This window comes from Phyllobates terribilis, unplaced genomic scaffold, assembly GCF_046119375.1.
Source record: "Phyllobates terribilis strain yellow unplaced genomic scaffold, ASM4611937v1 Scaffold_437__1_contigs__length_1545540, whole genome shotgun sequence".
Lineage (NCBI taxonomy): Eukaryota > Metazoa > Chordata > Amphibia > Anura > Dendrobatidae > Phyllobates > Phyllobates terribilis.
Genome location: NW_027363197.1, coordinates 117684 through 134304, shown reverse-complemented (window position 1 = coordinate 134304; position 16621 = coordinate 117684). Strand labels below are relative to the sequence as shown.

At 44.8% G+C, this 16621-nt stretch overlaps 13 non-coding genes across 13 annotated transcripts; all 13 read left to right on the top strand.

Annotated features, from left to right (window-relative positions):
• Positions 1-96: 96 nt before the first annotated feature.
• Positions 97-287, top strand: LOC141228289 (U2 spliceosomal RNA). Its single transcript, XR_012295204.1, has one exon. It is a non-coding gene; the product is annotated as a U2 spliceosomal RNA (small nuclear RNA).
• Positions 288-1403: 1116 nt separating this feature from the next.
• On the top strand, positions 1404-1594 carry LOC141228277 (U2 spliceosomal RNA). Its single transcript, XR_012295193.1, has one exon. It is a non-coding gene; the product is annotated as a U2 spliceosomal RNA (small nuclear RNA).
• Positions 1595-2709: 1115 nt separating this feature from the next.
• Positions 2710-2900, top strand: LOC141228265 (U2 spliceosomal RNA). Its single transcript, XR_012295182.1, has one exon. It is a non-coding gene; the product is annotated as a U2 spliceosomal RNA (small nuclear RNA).
• A 1115-nt stretch (positions 2901-4015) lies between these two features.
• On the top strand, positions 4016-4206 carry LOC141228253 (U2 spliceosomal RNA). Its single transcript, XR_012295171.1, has one exon. It is a non-coding gene; the product is annotated as a U2 spliceosomal RNA (small nuclear RNA).
• A 1115-nt stretch (positions 4207-5321) lies between these two features.
• On the top strand, positions 5322-5512 carry LOC141228242 (U2 spliceosomal RNA). Its single transcript, XR_012295160.1, has one exon. It is a non-coding gene; the product is annotated as a U2 spliceosomal RNA (small nuclear RNA).
• A 1115-nt stretch (positions 5513-6627) lies between these two features.
• On the top strand, positions 6628-6818 carry LOC141228273 (U2 spliceosomal RNA). The gene has a single exon (XR_012295189.1). It is a non-coding gene; the product is annotated as a U2 spliceosomal RNA (small nuclear RNA).
• Positions 6819-7933: 1115 nt separating this feature from the next.
• LOC141228272 (U2 spliceosomal RNA) lies at positions 7934-8124 on the top strand. Its single transcript, XR_012295188.1, has one exon. It is a non-coding gene; the product is annotated as a U2 spliceosomal RNA (small nuclear RNA).
• Positions 8125-9239: 1115 nt separating this feature from the next.
• On the top strand, positions 9240-9430 carry LOC141228230 (U2 spliceosomal RNA). Its single transcript, XR_012295149.1, has one exon. It is a non-coding gene; the product is annotated as a U2 spliceosomal RNA (small nuclear RNA).
• Positions 9431-10545: 1115 nt separating this feature from the next.
• Positions 10546-10736, top strand: LOC141228219 (U2 spliceosomal RNA). The gene has a single exon (XR_012295138.1). It is a non-coding gene; the product is annotated as a U2 spliceosomal RNA (small nuclear RNA).
• A 1115-nt stretch (positions 10737-11851) lies between these two features.
• LOC141228204 (U2 spliceosomal RNA) lies at positions 11852-12042 on the top strand. The gene has a single exon (XR_012295123.1). It is a non-coding gene; the product is annotated as a U2 spliceosomal RNA (small nuclear RNA).
• Positions 12043-13157: 1115 nt separating this feature from the next.
• Positions 13158-13348, top strand: LOC141228208 (U2 spliceosomal RNA). Its single transcript, XR_012295127.1, has one exon. It is a non-coding gene; the product is annotated as a U2 spliceosomal RNA (small nuclear RNA).
• A 1115-nt stretch (positions 13349-14463) lies between these two features.
• LOC141228169 (U2 spliceosomal RNA) lies at positions 14464-14654 on the top strand. Its single transcript, XR_012295090.1, has one exon. It is a non-coding gene; the product is annotated as a U2 spliceosomal RNA (small nuclear RNA).
• Positions 14655-15769: 1115 nt separating this feature from the next.
• On the top strand, positions 15770-15960 carry LOC141228278 (U2 spliceosomal RNA). The gene has a single exon (XR_012295194.1). It is a non-coding gene; the product is annotated as a U2 spliceosomal RNA (small nuclear RNA).
• The last annotated feature ends 661 nt before the right edge of the window (positions 15961-16621 follow it).

The following is a 16621-nucleotide window of genomic DNA, read 5'->3' as shown; positions in this document are numbered from 1 at the left end:
CAACATGTCTTCTTAACGGGAGTCCAGGAGCTCATCTCCACAAATGGACTTTTCAGGATCCTTGGGTGGCTCCGTAGTTTGAAACCAATTCTGGTTATCGCTTCTCGGCCTTTTGGCTAAGATCAAGTGTAGTATCTGTTCTTATCAGTTTAATATCTGATACGTCCCCTATCTGGGGACCATATATTAAATGGATTTTTAGAACAGGGAGATGGAAAAAGAGCTTGCTCTGTCCACTCCACGCATTGACCTGGTATTGCAGTATCTCCAGGACCGGTGCACCCCTTCTTTAATGCAGTTTCTAAAATCAGAAAGAATTGAATTCAATGTTTTTTGTTCATTTTGCTTGTTTGTCGGATTTGGGGATGGACTCTTTGGCTTTGCTTTTCTTCTCCTCATTGGATTTTTCATGTTCAAAGTTGCAGAAGCCAGATTACAAGCTCATTTTGGTTCAACCTCCGCAACTGTGCATTGCATTGCCATGTAATGTGATGCAATGCTATCTTTCTAGCTCTCCCTTTTTACTTCCTTTTGGATAAACAGACATATTAGGCAAGCATTTTGGAGCTTTCACCTAAATAACTACAGGTGGTGAGATAAGCTGCACAATATAATTGACCTTTCAGTATATTGTTGCACACACACCATCTATTTAGCAAATGCCCTTGTTATCAACAGCAGCCTTTTAAACTCACCTGAGCTAACAGGTATGTGCGCTGGTTACTCTGCTGCGCTTAAAATTTCTTTTTTGGTTTGCTACAATGCCTTTTCTGAAACGTTGTCTCCTTCTGCTGGAACACTGACTTCTTTCATTTAATGCCTGCAGACTATAAAAGAGAACCCAACCCAAAAAGTTTGGTTGATTAGTCTGTGGCATTCTGTTAAACTGTTGCTTATGGCGGTCTCTGTGAGCTTCTCAGCGACATTCAGCCAGCCAGGTATCCTGCCTGCAGTAGATGGAATGTGGCAATGGAACGCTGGCTGCGCGTGTCATAATAGGCTCTGAGCCTTTATATACCTGTGCACAGCAGCAGCCACCTTCAGTCTGTTGCTGGACAGCCAGCAGCAGCAGCAGCAGGAGAGGTATGTAATCAGGAGCCCTCCTGCTAAGGGTAGACAGCTGCTCGTTCCACCCCACCCCCCGCCTTAATTGGTTCTCCTCCCTTCCAACGGTGTTGAGGCGGGTGGGAACAGCAGGGGGTGAAGGTGCTGTGTTTAAAGAGGTGGAGTTATGCAGATCTAAAACGCTTGGATTGCAGCAGCAGCAAAGCAGAAAAGTGCAGGCATGTAAGGGATCTAGAGGTTGACAACATGTCTTCTTAACGGGAGTCCAGGAGCTCATCTCCACAAATGGACTTTTCAGGATCCTTGGGTGGCTCCGTAGTTTGAAACCAATTCTGGTTATCGCTTCTCGGCCTTTTGGCTAAGATCAAGTGTAGTATCTGTTCTTATCAGTTTAATATCTGATACGTCCCCTATCTGGGGACCATATATTAAATGGATTTTTAGAACAGGGAGATGGAAAAAGAGCTTGCTCTGTCCACTCCACGCATTGACCTGGTATTGCAGTATCTCCAGGACCGGTGCACCCCTTCTTTAATGCAGTTTCTACAATCAGAAAGAATTGAATTCAATGTTTTTTGTTCATTTTGCTTGTTTGTCGGATTTGGGGATGGACTCTTTGGCTTTGCTTTTCTTCTCCTCATTGGATTTTTCATGTTCAAAGTTGCAGAAGCCAGATTACAAGCTCATTTTGGTTCAACTTCAGCAACTGTGCATTGCATTGCCATGTAATGTGATGCAATGCTATCTTTCTAGCTCTCCCTTTTTACTTCCTTTTGGATAAACAGACATATTAGGCAAGCATTTTGGAGCTTTCACCTAAATAACTACAGGTGGTGAGATAAGCTGCACAATATAATTGACCTTTCAGTATATTGTTGCACACACACCATCTATTTAGCAAATGCCCTTGTTATCAACAGCAGCCTTTTAAACTCACCTGAGCTAACAGGTATGTGCGCTGGTTACTCTGCTGCGCTTAAAATTTCTTTTTTGGTTTGCTACAATGCCTTTTCTGAAACGTTGTCTCCTTCTGCTGGAACACTGACTTCTTTCATTTAATGCCTGCAGACTATAAAAGAGAACCCAACCCAAAAAGTTTGGTTGATTAGTCTGTGGCATTCTGTTAAACTGTTGCTTATGGCGGTCTCTGTGAGCTTCTCAGCGACATTCAGCCAGCCAGGTATCCTGCCTGCAGTAGATGGAATGTGGCAATGGAACGCTGGCTGCGCGTGTCATAATAGGCTCTGAGCCTTTATATACCTGTGCACAGCAGCAGCCACCTTCAGTCTGCTGCTGGACAGCCAGCAGCAGCAGCAGCAGGAGAGGTATGTAATCAGGAGCCCTCCTGCTAAGGGTAGACAGCTGCTCGTTCCACCCCACCCCCCGCCTTAATTGGTTCTCCTCCCTTCCAACGGTGTTGAGGCGGGTGGGAACAGCAGGGGGTGAAGGTGCTGTGTTTAAAGAGGTGGAGTTATGCAGATCTAAAACGCGTGGATTGCAGCAGCAGCAAGCCGAAAAGTGCAGGCATGTAAGGGATCTAGAGGTTGACAACATGTCTTCTTAACGGGAGTCCAGGAGCTCATCTCCACAAATGGACTTTTCAGGATCCTTGGGTGGCTCCGTAGTTTGAAACCAATTCTGGTTATCGCTTCTCGGCCTTTTGGCTAAGATCAAGTGTAGTATCTGTTCTTATCAGTTTAATATCTGATACGTCCCCTATCTGGGGACCATATATTAAATGGATTTTTAGAACAGGGAGATGGAAAAAGAGCTTGCTCTGTCCACTCCACGCATTGACCTGGTATTGCAGTATCTCCAGGACCGGTGCACCCCTTCTTTAATGCAGTTTCTAAAATCAGAAAGAATTGAATTCAATGTTTTTTGTTCATTTTGCTTGTTTGTCGGATTTGGGGATGGACTCTTTGGCTTTGCTTTTCTTCTCCTCATTGGATTTTTCATGTTCAAAGTTGCAGAAGCCAGATTACAAGCTCATTTTGGTTCAACTTCAGCAACTGTGCATTGCATTGCCATGTAATGTGATGCAATGCTATCTTTCTAGCTCTCCCTTTTTACTTCCTTTTGGATAAACAGACATATTAGGCAAGCATTTTGGAGCTTTCACCTAAATAACTACAGGTGGTGAGATAAGCTGCACAATATAATTGACCTTTCAGTATATTGTTGCACACACACCATCTATTTAGCAAATGCCCTTGTTATCAACAGCAGCCTTTTAAACTCACCTGAGCTAACAGGTATGTGCGCTGGTTACTCTGCTGCGCTTAAAATTTCTTTTTTGGTTTGCTACAATGCCTTTTCTGAAACGTTGTCTCCTTCTGCTGGAACACTGACTTCTTTCATTTAATGCCTGCAGACTATAAAAGAGAACCCAACCCAAAAAGTTTGGTTGATTAGTCTGTGGCATTCTGTTAAACTGTTGCTTATGGCGGTCTCTGTGAGCTTCTCAGCGACATTCAGCCAGCCAGGTATCCTGCCTGCAGTAGATGGAATGTGGCAATGGAACGCTGGCTGCGCGTGTCATAATAGGCTCTGAGCCTTTATATACCTGTGCACAGCAGCAGCCACCTTCAGTCTGCTGCTGGACAGCCAGCAGCAGCAGCAGCAGGAGAGGTATGTAATCAGGAGCCCTCCTGCTAAGGGTAGACAGCTGCTCGTTCCACCCCACCCCCCGCCTTAATTGGTTCTCCTCCCTTCCAACGGTGTTGAGGCGGGTGGGAACAGCAGGGGGTGAAGGTGCTGTGTTTAAAGAGGTGGAGTTATGCAGATCTAAAACGCGTGGATTGCAGCAGCAGCAAGCCGAAAAGTGCAGGCATGTAAGGGATCTAGAGGTTGACAACATGTCTTCTTAACGGGAGTCCAGGAGCTCATCTCCACAAATGGACTTTTCAGGATCCTTGGGTGGCTCCGTAGTTTGAAACCAATTCTGGTTATCGCTTCTCGGCCTTTTGGCTAAGATCAAGTGTAGTATCTGTTCTTATCAGTTTAATATCTGATACGTCCCCTATCTGGGGACCATATATTAAATGGATTTTTAGAACAGGGAGATGGAAAAAGAGCTTGCTCTGTCCACTCCACGCATTGACCTGGTATTGCAGTATCTCCAGGACCGGTGCACCCCTTCTTTAATGCAGTTTCTAAAATCAGAAAGAATTGAATTCAATGTTTTTTGTTCATTTTGCTTGTTTGTCGGATTTGGGGATGGACTCTTTGGCTTTGCTTTTCTTCTCCTCATTGGATTTTTCATGTTCAAAGTTGCAGAAGCCAGATTACAAGCTCATTTTGGTTCAACTTCAGCAACTGTGCATTGCATTGCCATGTAATGTGATGCAATGCTATCTTTCTAGCTCTCCCTTTTTACTTCCTTTTGGATAAACAGACATATTAGGCAAGCATTTTGGAGCTTTCACCTAAATAACTACAGGTGGTGAGATAAGCTGCACAATATAATTGACCTTTCAGTATATTGTTGCACACACACCATCTATTTAGCAAATGCCCTTGTTATCAACAGCAGCCTTTTAAACTCACCTGAGCTAACAGGTATGTGCGCTGGTTACTCTGCTGCGCTTAAAATTTCTTTTTTGGTTTGCTACAATGCCTTTTCTGAAACGTTGTCTCCTTCTGCTGGAACACTGACTTCTTTCATTTAATGCCTGCAGACTATAAAAGAGAACCCAACCCAAAAAGTTTGGTTGATTAGTCTGTGGCATTCTGTTAAACTGTTGCTTATGGCGGTCTCTGTGAGCTTCTCAGCGACATTCAGCCAGCCAGGTATCCTGCCTGCAGTAGATGGAATGTGGCAATGGAACGCTGGCTGCGCGTGTCATAATAGGCTCTGAGCCTTTATATACCTGTGCACAGCAGCAGCCACCTTCAGTCTGCTGCTGGACAGCCAGCAGCAGCAGCAGCAGGAGAGGTATGTAATCAGGAGCCCTCCTGCTAAGGGTAGACAGCTGCTCGTTCCACCCCACCCCCCGCCTTAATTGGTTCTCCTCCCTTCCAACGGTGTTGAGGCGGGTGGGAACAGCAGGGGGTGAAGGTGCTGTGTTTAAAGAGGTGGAGTTATGCAGATCTAAAACGCGTGGATTGCAGCAGCAGCAAGCCGAAAAGTGCAGGCATGTAAGGGATCTAGAGGTTGACAACATGTCTTCTTAACGGGAGTCCAGGAGCTCATCTCCACAAATGGACTTTTCAGGATCCTTGGGTGGCTCCGTAGTTTGAAACCAATTCTGGTTATCGCTTCTCGGCCTTTTGGCTAAGATCAAGTGTAGTATCTGTTCTTATCAGTTTAATATCTGATACGTCCCCTATCTGGGGACCATATATTAAATGGATTTTTAGAACAGGGAGATGGAAAAAGAGCTTGCTCTGTCCACTCCACGCATTGACCTGGTATTGCAGTATCTCCAGGACCGGTGCACCCCTTCTTTAATGCAGTTTCTAAAATCAGAAAGAATTGAATTCAATGTTTTTTGTTCATTTTGCTTGTTTGTCGGATTTGGGGATGGACTCTTTGGCTTTGCTTTTCTTCTCCTCATTGGATTTTTCATGTTCAAAGTTGCAGAAGCCAGATTACAAGCTCATTTTGGTTCAACTTCAGCAACTGTGCATTGCATTGCCATGTAATGTGATGCAATGCTATCTTTCTAGCTCTCCCTTTTTACTTCCTTTTGGATAAACAGACATATTAGGCAAGCATTTTGGAGCTTTCACCTAAATAACTACAGGTGGTGAGATAAGCTGCACAATATAATTGACCTTTCAGTATATTGTTGCACACACACCATCTATTTAGCAAATGCCCTTGTTATCAACAGCAGCCTTTTAAACTCACCTGAGCTAACAGGTATGTGCGCTGGTTACTCTGCTGCGCTTAAAATTTCTTTTTTGGTTTGCTACAATGCCTTTTCTGAAACGTTGTCTCCTTCTGCTGGAACACTGACTTCTTTCATTTAATGCCTGCAGACTATAAAAGAGAACCCAACCCAAAAAGTTTGGTTGATTAGTCTGTGGCATTCTGTTAAACTGTTGCTTATGGCGGTCTCTGTGAGCTTCTCAGCGACATTCAGCCAGCCAGGTATCCTGCCTGCAGTAGATGGAATGTGGCAATGGAACGCTGGCTGCGCGTGTCATAATAGGCTCTGAGCCTTTATATACCTGTGCACAGCAGCAGCCACCTTCAGTCTGCTGCTGGACAGCCAGCAGCAGCAGCAGCAGGAGAGGTATGTAATCAGGAGCCCTCCTGCTAAGGGTAGACAGCTGCTCGTTCCACCCCACCCCCCGCCTTAATTGGTTCTCCTCCCTTCCAACGGTGTTGAGGCGGGTGGGAACAGCAGGGGGTGAAGGTGCTGTGTTTAAAGAGGTGGAGTTATGCAGATCTAAAACGCGTGGATTGCAGCAGCAGCAAGCCGAAAAGTGCAGGCATGTAAGGGATCTAGAGGTTGACAACATGTCTTCTTAACGGGAGTCCAGGAGCTCATCTCCACAAATGGACTTTTCAGGATCCTTGGGTGGCTCCGTAGTTTGAAACCAATTCTGGTTATCGCTTCTCGGCCTTTTGGCTAAGATCAAGTGTAGTATCTGTTCTTATCAGTTTAATATCTGATACGTCCCCTATCTAGGGACCATATATTAAATGGATTTTTAGAACAGGGAGATGGAAAAAGAGCTTGCTCTGTCCACTCCACGCATTGACCTGGTATTGCAGTATCTCCAGGACCGGTGCACCCCTTCTTTAATGCAGTTTCTAAAATCAGAAAGAATTGAATTCAATGTTTTTTGTTCATTTTGCTTGTTTGTCGGATTTGGGGATGGACTCTTTGGCTTTGCTTTTCTTCTCCTCATTGGATTTTTCATGTTCAAAGTTGCAGAAGCCAGATTACAAGCTCATTTTGGTTCAACTTCAGCAACTGTGCATTGCATTGCCATGTAATGTGATGCAATGCTATCTTTCTAGCTCTCCCTTTTTACTTCCTTTTGGATAAACAGACATATTAGGCAAGCATTTTGGAGCTTTCACCTAAATAACTACAGGTGGTGAGATAAGCTGCACAATATAATTGACCTTTCAGTATATTGTTGCACACACACCATCTATTTAGCAAATGCCCTTGTTATCAACAGCAGCCTTTTAAACTCACCTGAGCTAACAGGTATGTGCGCTGGTTACTCTGCTGCGCTTAAAATTTCTTTTTTGGTTTGCTACAATGCCTTTTCTGAAACGTTGTCTCCTTCTGCTGGAACACTGACTTCTTTCATTTAATGCCTGCAGACTATAAAAGAGAACCCAACCCAAAAAGTTTGGTTGATTAGTCTGTGGCATTCTGTTAAACTGTTGCTTATGGCGGTCTCTGTGAGCTTCTCAGCGACATTCAGCCAGCCAGGTATCCTGCCTGCAGTAGATGGAATGTGGCAATGGAACGCTGGCTGCGCGTGTCATAATAGGCTCTGAGCCTTTATATACCTGTGCACAGCAGCAGCCACCTTCAGTCTGCTGCTGGACAGCCAGCAGCAGCAGCAGCAGGAGAGGTATGTAATCAGGAGCCCTCCTGCTAAGGGTAGACAGCTGCTCGTTCCACCCCACCCCCCGCCTTAATTGGTTCTCCTCCCTTCCAACGGTGTTGAGGCGGGTGGGAACAGCAGGGGGTGAAGGTGCTGTGTTTAAAGAGGTGGAGTTATGCAGATCTAAAACGCGTGGATTGCAGCAGCAGCAAGCCGAAAAGTGCAGGCATGTAAGGGATCTAGAGGTTGACAACATGTCTTCTTAACGGGAGTCCAGGAGCTCATCTCCACAAATGGACTTTTCAGGATCCTTGGGTGGCTCCGTAGTTTGAAACCAATTCTGGTTATCGCTTCTCGGCCTTTTGGCTAAGATCAAGTGTAGTATCTGTTCTTATCAGTTTAATATCTGATACGTCCCCTATCTAGGGACCATATATTAAATGGATTTTTAGAACAGGGAGATGGAAAAAGAGCTTGCTCTGTCCACTCCACGCATTGACCTGGTATTGCAGTATCTCCAGGACCGGTGCACCCCTTCTTTAATGCAGTTTCTAAAATCAGAAAGAATTGAATTCAATGTTTTTTGTTCATTTTGCTTGTTTGTCGGATTTGGGGATGGACTCTTTGGCTTTGCTTTTCTTCTCCTCATTGGATTTTTCATGTTCAAAGTTGCAGAAGCCAGATTACAAGCTCATTTTGGTTCAACTTCAGCAACTGTGCATTGCATTGCCATGTAATGTGATGCAATGCTATCTTTCTAGCTCTCCCTTTTTACTTCCTTTTGGATAAACAGACATATTAGGCAAGCATTTTGGAGCTTTCACCTAAATAACTACAGGTGGTGAGATAAGCTGCACAATATAATTGACCTTTCAGTATATTGTTGCACACACACCATCTATTTAGCAAATGCCCTTGTTATCAACAGCAGCCTTTTAAACTCACCTGAGCTAACAGGTATGTGCGCTGGTTACTCTGCTGCGCTTAAAATTTCTTTTTTGGTTTGCTACAATGCCTTTTCTGAAACGTTGTCTCCTTCTGCTGGAACACTGACTTCTTTCATTTAATGCCTGCAGACTATAAAAGAGAACCCAACCCAAAAAGTTTGGTTGATTAGTCTGTGGCATTCTGTTAAACTGTTGCTTATGGCGGTCTCTGTGAGCTTCTCAGCGACATTCAGCCAGCCAGGTATCCTGCCTGCAGTAGATGGAATGTGGCAATGGAACGCTGGCTGCGCGTGTCATAATAGGCTCTGAGCCTTTATATACCTGTGCACAGCAGCAGCCACCTTCAGTCTGCTGCTGGACAGCCAGCAGCAGCAGCAGCAGGAGAGGTATGTAATCAGGAGCCCTCCTGCTAAGGGTAGACAGCTGCTCGTTCCACCCCACCCCCCGCCTTAATTGGTTCTCCTCCCTTCCAACGGTGTTGAGGCGGGTGGGAACAGCAGGGGGTGAAGGTGCTGTGTTTAAAGAGGTGGAGTTATGCAGATCTAAAACGCGTGGATTGCAGCAGCAGCAAGCCGAAAAGTGCAGGCATGTAAGGGATCTAGAGGTTGACAACATGTCTTCTTAACGGGAGTCCAGGAGCTCATCTCCACAAATGGACTTTTCAGGATCCTTGGGTGGCTCCGTAGTTTGAAACCAATTCTGGTTATCGCTTCTCGGCCTTTTGGCTAAGATCAAGTGTAGTATCTGTTCTTATCAGTTTAATATCTGATACGTCCCCTATCTGGGGACCATATATTAAATGGATTTTTAGAACAGGGAGATGGAAAAAGAGCTTGCTCTGTCCACTCCACGCATTGACCTGGTATTGCAGTATCTCCAGGACCGGTGCACCCCTTCTTTAATGCAGTTTCTAAAATCAGAAAGAATTGAATTCAATGTTTTTTGTTCATTTTGCTTGTTTGTCGGATTTGGGGATGGACTCTTTGGCTTTGCTTTTCTTCTCCTCATTGGATTTTTCATGTTCAAAGTTGCAGAAGCCAGATTACAAGCTCATTTTGGTTCAACTTCAGCAACTGTGCATTGCATTGCCATGTAATGTGATGCAATGCTATCTTTCTAGCTCTCCCTTTTTACTTCCTTTTGGATAAACAGACATATTAGGCAAGCATTTTGGAGCTTTCACCTAAATAACTACAGGTGGTGAGATAAGCTGCACAATATAATTGACCTTTCAGTATATTGTTGCACACACACCATCTATTTAGCAAATGCCCTTGTTATCAACAGCAGCCTTTTAAACTCACCTGAGCTAACAGGTATGTGCGCTGGTTACTCTGCTGCGCTTAAAATTTCTTTTTTGGTTTGCTACAATGCCTTTTCTGAAACGTTGTCTCCTTCTGCTGGAACACTGACTTCTTTCATTTAATGCCTGCAGACTATAAAAGAGAACCCAACCCAAAAAGTTTGGTTGATTATTCTGTGGCATTCTGTTAAACTGTTGCTTATGGCGGTCTCTGTGAGCTTCTCAGCGACATTCAGCCAGCCAGGTATCCTGCCTGCAGTAGATGGAATGTGGCAATGGAACGCTGGCTGCGCGTGTCATAATAGGCTCTGAGCCTTTATATACCTGTGCACAGCAGCAGCCACCTTCAGTCTGCTGCTGGACAGCCAGCAGCAGCAGCAGCAGGAGAGGTATGTAATCAGGAGCCCTCCTGCTAAGGGTAGACAGCTGCTCGTTCCACCCCACCCCCCGCCTTAATTGGTTCTCCTCCCTTCCAACGGTGTTGAGGCGGGTGGGAACAGCAGGGGGTGAAGGTGCTGTGTTTAAAGAGGTGGAGTTATGCAGATCTAAAATGCGTGGATTGCAGCAGCAGCAAGCCGAAAAGTGCAGGCATGTAAGGGATCTAGAGGTTGACAACATGTCTTCTTAACGGGAGTCCAGGAGCTCATCTCCACAAATGGACTTTTCAGGATCCTTGGGTGGCTCCGTAGTTTGAAACCAATTCTGGTTATCGCTTCTCGGCCTTTTGGCTAAGATCAAGTGTAGTATCTGTTCTTATCAGTTTAATATCTGATACGTCCCCTATCTGGGGACCATATATTAAATGGATTTTTAGAACAGGGAGATGGAAAAAGAGCTTGCTCTGTCCACTCCACGCATTGACCTGGTATTGCAGTATCTCCAGGACCGGTGCACCCCTTCTTTAATGCAGTTTCTAAAATCAGAAAGAATTGAATTCAATGTTTTTTGTTCATTTTGCTTGTTTGTCGGATTTGGGGATGGACTCTTTGGCTTTGCTTTTCTTCTCCTCATTGGATTTTTCATGTTCAAAGTTGCAGAAGCCAGATTACAAGCTCATTTTGGTTCAACTTCAGCAACTGTGCATTGCATTGCCATGTAATGTGATGCAATGCTATCTTTCTAGCTCTCCCTTTTTACTTCCTTTTGGATAAACAGACATATTAGGCAAGCATTTTGGAGCTTTCACCTAAATAACTACAGGTGGTGAGATAAGCTGCACAATATAATTGACCTTTCAGTATATTGTTGCACACACACCATCTATTTAGCAAATGCCCTTGTTATCAACAGCAGCCTTTTAAACTCACCTGAGCTAACAGGTATGTGCGCTGGTTACTCTGCTGCGCTTAAAATTTCTTTTTTGGTTTGCTACAATGCCTTTTCTGAAACGTTGTCTCCTTCTGCTGGAACACTGACTTCTTTCATTTAATGCCTGCAGACTATAAAAGAGAACCCAACCCAAAAAGTTTGGTTGATTAGTCTGTGGCATTCTGTTAAACTGTTGCTTATGGCGGTCTCTGTGAGCTTCTCAGCTACATTCAGCCAGCCAGGTATCCTGCCTGCAGTAGATGGAATGTGGCAATGGAACGCTGGCTGCGCGTGTCATAATAGGCTCTGAGCCTTTATATACCTGTGCACAGCAGCAGCCACCTTCAGTTTGCTGCTGGACAGCCAGCAGCAGCAGCAGCAGGAGAGGTATGTAATCAGGAGCCCTCCTGCTAAGGGTAGACAGCTGCTCGTTCCACCCCACCCCCCGCCTTAATTGGTTCTCCTCCCTTCCAACGGTGTTGAGGCGGGTGGGAACAGCAGGGGGTGAAGGTGCTGTGTTTAAAGAGGTGGAGTTATGCAGATCTAAAACGCGTGGATTGCAGCAGCAGCAAGCCGAAAAGTGCAGGCATGTAAGGGATCTAGAGGTTGACAACATGTCTTCTTAACGGGAGTCCAGGAGCTCATCTCCACAAATGGACTTTTCAGGATATTTGGGTGGCTCCGTAGTTTGAAACCAATTCTGGTTATCGCTTCTCAGCCTTTTGGCTAAGATCAAGTGTAGTATCTGTTCTTATCAGTTTAATATCTGATACGTCCCCTATCTGGGGACCATATATTAAATGGATTTTTAGAACAGGGAGATGGAAAAAGAGCTTGCTCTGTCCACTCCACGCATTGACCTGGTATTGCAGTATCTCCAGGACCGGTGCACCCCTTCTTTAATGCAGTTTCTAAAATCAGAAAGAATTGAATTCAATGTTTTTTGTTCATTTTGCTTGTTTGTCGGATTTGGGGATGGACTCTTTGGCTTTGCTTTTCTTCTCCTCATTGGATTTTTCATGTTCAAAGTTGCAGAAGCCAGATTACAAGCTCATTTTGGTTCAACTTCAGCAACTGTGCATTGCATTGCCATGTAATGTGATGCAATGCTATCTTTCTAGCTCTCCCTTTTTACTTCCTTTTGGATAAACAGACATATTAGGCAAGCATTTTGGAGCTTTCACCTAAATAACTACAGGTGGTGAGATAAGCTGCACAATATAATTGACCTTTCAGTATATTGTTGCACACACACCATCTATTTAGCAAATGCCCTTGTTATCAACAGCAGCCTTTTAAACTCACCTGAGCTAACAGGTATGTGCGCTGGTTACTCTGCTGCGCTTAAAATTTCTTTTTTGGTTTGCTACAATGCCTTTTCTGAAACGTTGTCTCCTTCTGCTGGAACACTGACTTCTTTCATTTAATGCCTGCAGACTATAAAAGAGAACCCAACCCAAAAAGTTTGGTTGATTAGTCTGTGGCATTCTGTTAAACTGTTGCTTATGGCGGTCTCTGTGAGCTTCTCAGCGACATTCAGCCAGCCAGGTATCCTGCCTGCAGTAGATGGAATGTGGCAATGGAACGCTGGCTGCGCGTGTCATAATAGGCTCTGAGCCTTTATATACCTGTGCACAGCAGCAGCCACCTTCAGTCTGCTGCTGGACAGCCAGCAGCAGCAGCAGCAGGAGAGGTATGTAATCAGGAGCCCTCCTGCTAAGGGTAGACAGCTGCTCGTTCCACCCCACCCCCCGCCTTAATTGGTTCTCCTCCCTTCCAAGGGTGTTGAGGCGGGTGGGAACAGCAGGGGGTGAAGGTGCTGTGTTTAAAGAGGTGGAGTTATGCAGATCTAAAACGCGTGGATTGCAGCAGCAACAAGCCGAAAAGTGCAGGCATGTAAGGGATCTAGAGGTTGACAACATGTCTTCTTAACGGGAGTCCAGGAGCTCATCTCCACAAATGGACTTTTCAGGATCCTTGGGTGGCTCCGTAGTTTGAAACCAATTCTGGTTATCGCTTCTCGGCCTTTTGGCTAAGATCAAGTGTAGTATCTGTTCTTATCAGTTTAATATCTGATACGTCCCCTATCTGGGGACCATATATTAAATGGATTTTTAGAACAGGGAGATGGAAAAAGAGCTTGCTCTGTCCACTCCACGCATTGACCTGGTATTGCAGTATCTCCAGGACCGGTGCACCCCTTCTTTAATGCAGTTTCTAAAATCAGAAAGAATTGAATTCAATGTTTTTTGTTCATTTTGCTTGTTTGTCGGATTTGGGGATGGACTCTTTGGCTTTGCTTTTCTTCTCCTCATTGGATTTTTCATGTTCAAAGTTGCAGAAGCCAGATTACAAGCTCATTTTGGTTCAACTTCAGCAACTGTGCATTGCATTGCCATGTAATGTGATGCAATGCTATCTTTCTAGCTCTCCCTTTTTACTTCCTTTTGGATAAACAGACATATTAGGCAAGCATTTTGGAGCTTTCACCTAAATAACTACAGGTGGTGAGATAAGCTGCACAATATAATTGACCTTTCAGTATATTGTTGCACACACACCATCTATTTAGCAAATGCCCTTGTTATCAACAGCAGCCTTTTAAACTCACCTGAGCTAACAGGTATGTGCGCTGGTTACTCTGCTGCGCTTAAAATTTCTTTTTTGGTTTGCTACAATGCCTTTTCTGAAACGTTGTCTCCTTCTGCTGGAACACTGACTTCTTTCATTTAATGCCTGCAGACTATAAAAGAGAACCCAACCCAAAAAGTTTGGTTGATTAGTCTGTGGCATTCTGTTAAACTGTTGCTTATGGCGGTCTCTGTGAGCTTCTCAGCGACATTCAGCCAGCCAGGTATCCTGCCTGCAGTAGATGGAATGTGGCAATGGAACGCTGGCTGCGCGTGTCATAATAGGCTCTGAGCCTTTATATACCTGTGCACAGCAGCAGCCACCTTCAGTCTGCTGCTGGACAGCCAGCAGCAGCAGCAGCAGGAGAGGTATGTAATCAGGAGCCCTCCTGCTAAGGGTAGACAGCTGCTCGTTCCACCCCACCCCCCGCCTTAATTGGTTCTCCTCCCTTCCAAGGGTGTTGAGGCGGGTGGGAACAGCAGGGGGTGAAGGTGCTGTGTTTAAAGAGGTGGAGTTATGCAGATCTAAAACGCGTGGATTGCAGCAGCAGCAAGCCGAAAAGTGCAGGCATGTAAGGGATCTAGAGGTTGACAACATGTCTTCTTAACGGGAGTCCAGGAGCTCATCTCCACAAATGGACTTTTCAGGATCCTTGGGTGGCTCCGTAGTTTGAAACCAATTCTGGTTATCGCTTCTCGGCCTTTTGGCTAAGATCAAGTGTAGTATCTGTTCTTATCAGTTTAATATCTGATACGTCCCCTATCTGGGGACCATATATTAAATGGATTTTTAGAACAGGGAGATGGAAAAAGAGCTTGCTCTGTCCACTCCACGCACTGACCTGGTATTGCAGTATCTCCAGGACCGGTGCACCCCTTCTTTAATGCAGTTTCTAAAATCAGAAAGAATTGAATTCAATGTTTTTTGTTCATTTTGCTTGTTTGTCGGATTTGGGGATGGACTCTTTGGCTTTGCTTTTCTTCTCCTCATTGGATTTTTCATGTTCAAAGTTGCAGAAGCCAGATTACAAGCTCATTTTGGTTCAACTTCAGCAACTGTGCATTGCATTGCCATGTAATGTGATGCAATGCTATCTTTCTAGCTCTCCCTTTTTACTTCCTTTTGGATAAACAGACATATTAGGCAAGCATTTTGGAGCTTTCACCTAAATAACTACAGGTGGTGAGATAAGCTGCACAATATAATTGACCTTTCAGTATATTGTTGCACACACACCATCTATTTAGCAAATGCCCTTGTTATCAACAGCAGCCTTTTAAACTCACCTGAGCTAACAGGTATGTGCGCTGGTTACTCTGCTGCGCTTAAAATTTCTTTTTTGGTTTGCTACAATGCCTTTTCTGAAACGTTGTCTCCTTCTGCTGGAACACTGACTTCTTTCATTTAATGCCTGCAGACTATAAAAGAGAACCCAACCCAAAAAGTTTGGTTGATTATTCTGTGGCATTCTGTTAAACTGTTGCTTATGGCGGTCTCTGTGAGCTTCTCAGCGACATTCAGCCAGCCAGGTATCCTGCCTGCAGTAGATGGAATGTGGCAATGGAACGCTGGCTGCGCGTGTCATAATAGGCTCTGAGCCTTTATATACCTGTGCACAGCAGCAGCCACCTTCAGTCTGCTGCTGGACAGCCAGCAGCAGCAGCAGCAGGAGAGGTATGTAATCAGGAGCCCTCCTGCTAAGGGTAGACAGCTGCTCGTTCCACCCCACCCCCCGCCTTAATTGGTTCTCCTCCCTTCCAACGGTGTTGAGGCGGGTGGGAACAGCAGGGGGTGAAGGTGCTGTGTTTAAAGAGGTGGAGTTATGCAGATCTAAAACGCGTGGATTGCAGCAGCAGCAAGCCGAAAAGTGCAGGCATGTAAGGGATCTAGAGGTTGACAACATGTCTTCTTAACGGGAGTCCAGGAGCTCATCTCCACAAATGGACTTTTCAGGATCCTTGGGTGGCTCCGTAGTTTGAAACCAATTCTGGTTATCGCTTCTCGGCCTTTTGGCTAAGATCAAGTGTAGTATCTGTTCTTATCAGTTTAATATCTGATACGTCCCCTATCTGGGGACCATATATTAAATGGATTTTTAGAACAGGGAGATGGAAAAAGAGCTTGCTCTGTCCACTCCACGCATTGACCTGGTATTGCAGTATCTCCACGACCGGTGCACCCCTTCTTTAATGCAGTTTCTAAAATCAGAAAGAATTGAATTCAATGTTTTTTGTTCATTTTGCTTGTTTGTCGGATTTGGGGATGGACTCTTTGGCTTTGCTTTTCTTCTCCTCATTGGATTTTTCATGTTCAAAGTTGCAGAAGCCAGATTACAAGCTCATTTTGGTTCAACTTCAGCAACTGTGCATTGCATTGCCATGTAATGTGATGCAATGCTATCTTTCTAGCTCTCCCTTTTTACTTCCTTTTGGATAAACAGACATATTAGGCAAGCATTTTGGAGCTTTCACCTAAATAACTACAGGTGGTGAGATAAGCTGCACAATATAATTGACCTTTCAGTATATTGTTGCACACACACCATCTATTTAGCAAATGCCCTTGTTATCAACAGCAGCCTTTTAAACTCACCTGAGCTAACAGGTATGTGCGCTGGTTACTCTGCTGCGCTTAAAATTTCTTTTTTGGTTTGCTACAATGCCTTTTCTGAAACGTTGTCTCCTTCTGCTGGAACACTGACTTCTTTCATTTAATGCCTGCAGACTATAAAAGAGAACCCAACCCAAAAAGTTTGGTTGATTAGTCTGTGGCATTCTGTTAAACTGTTGCTTATGGCGGTCTCTGTGAGCTTCTCAGCGACATTCAGCCAGCCAGGTATCCTGCC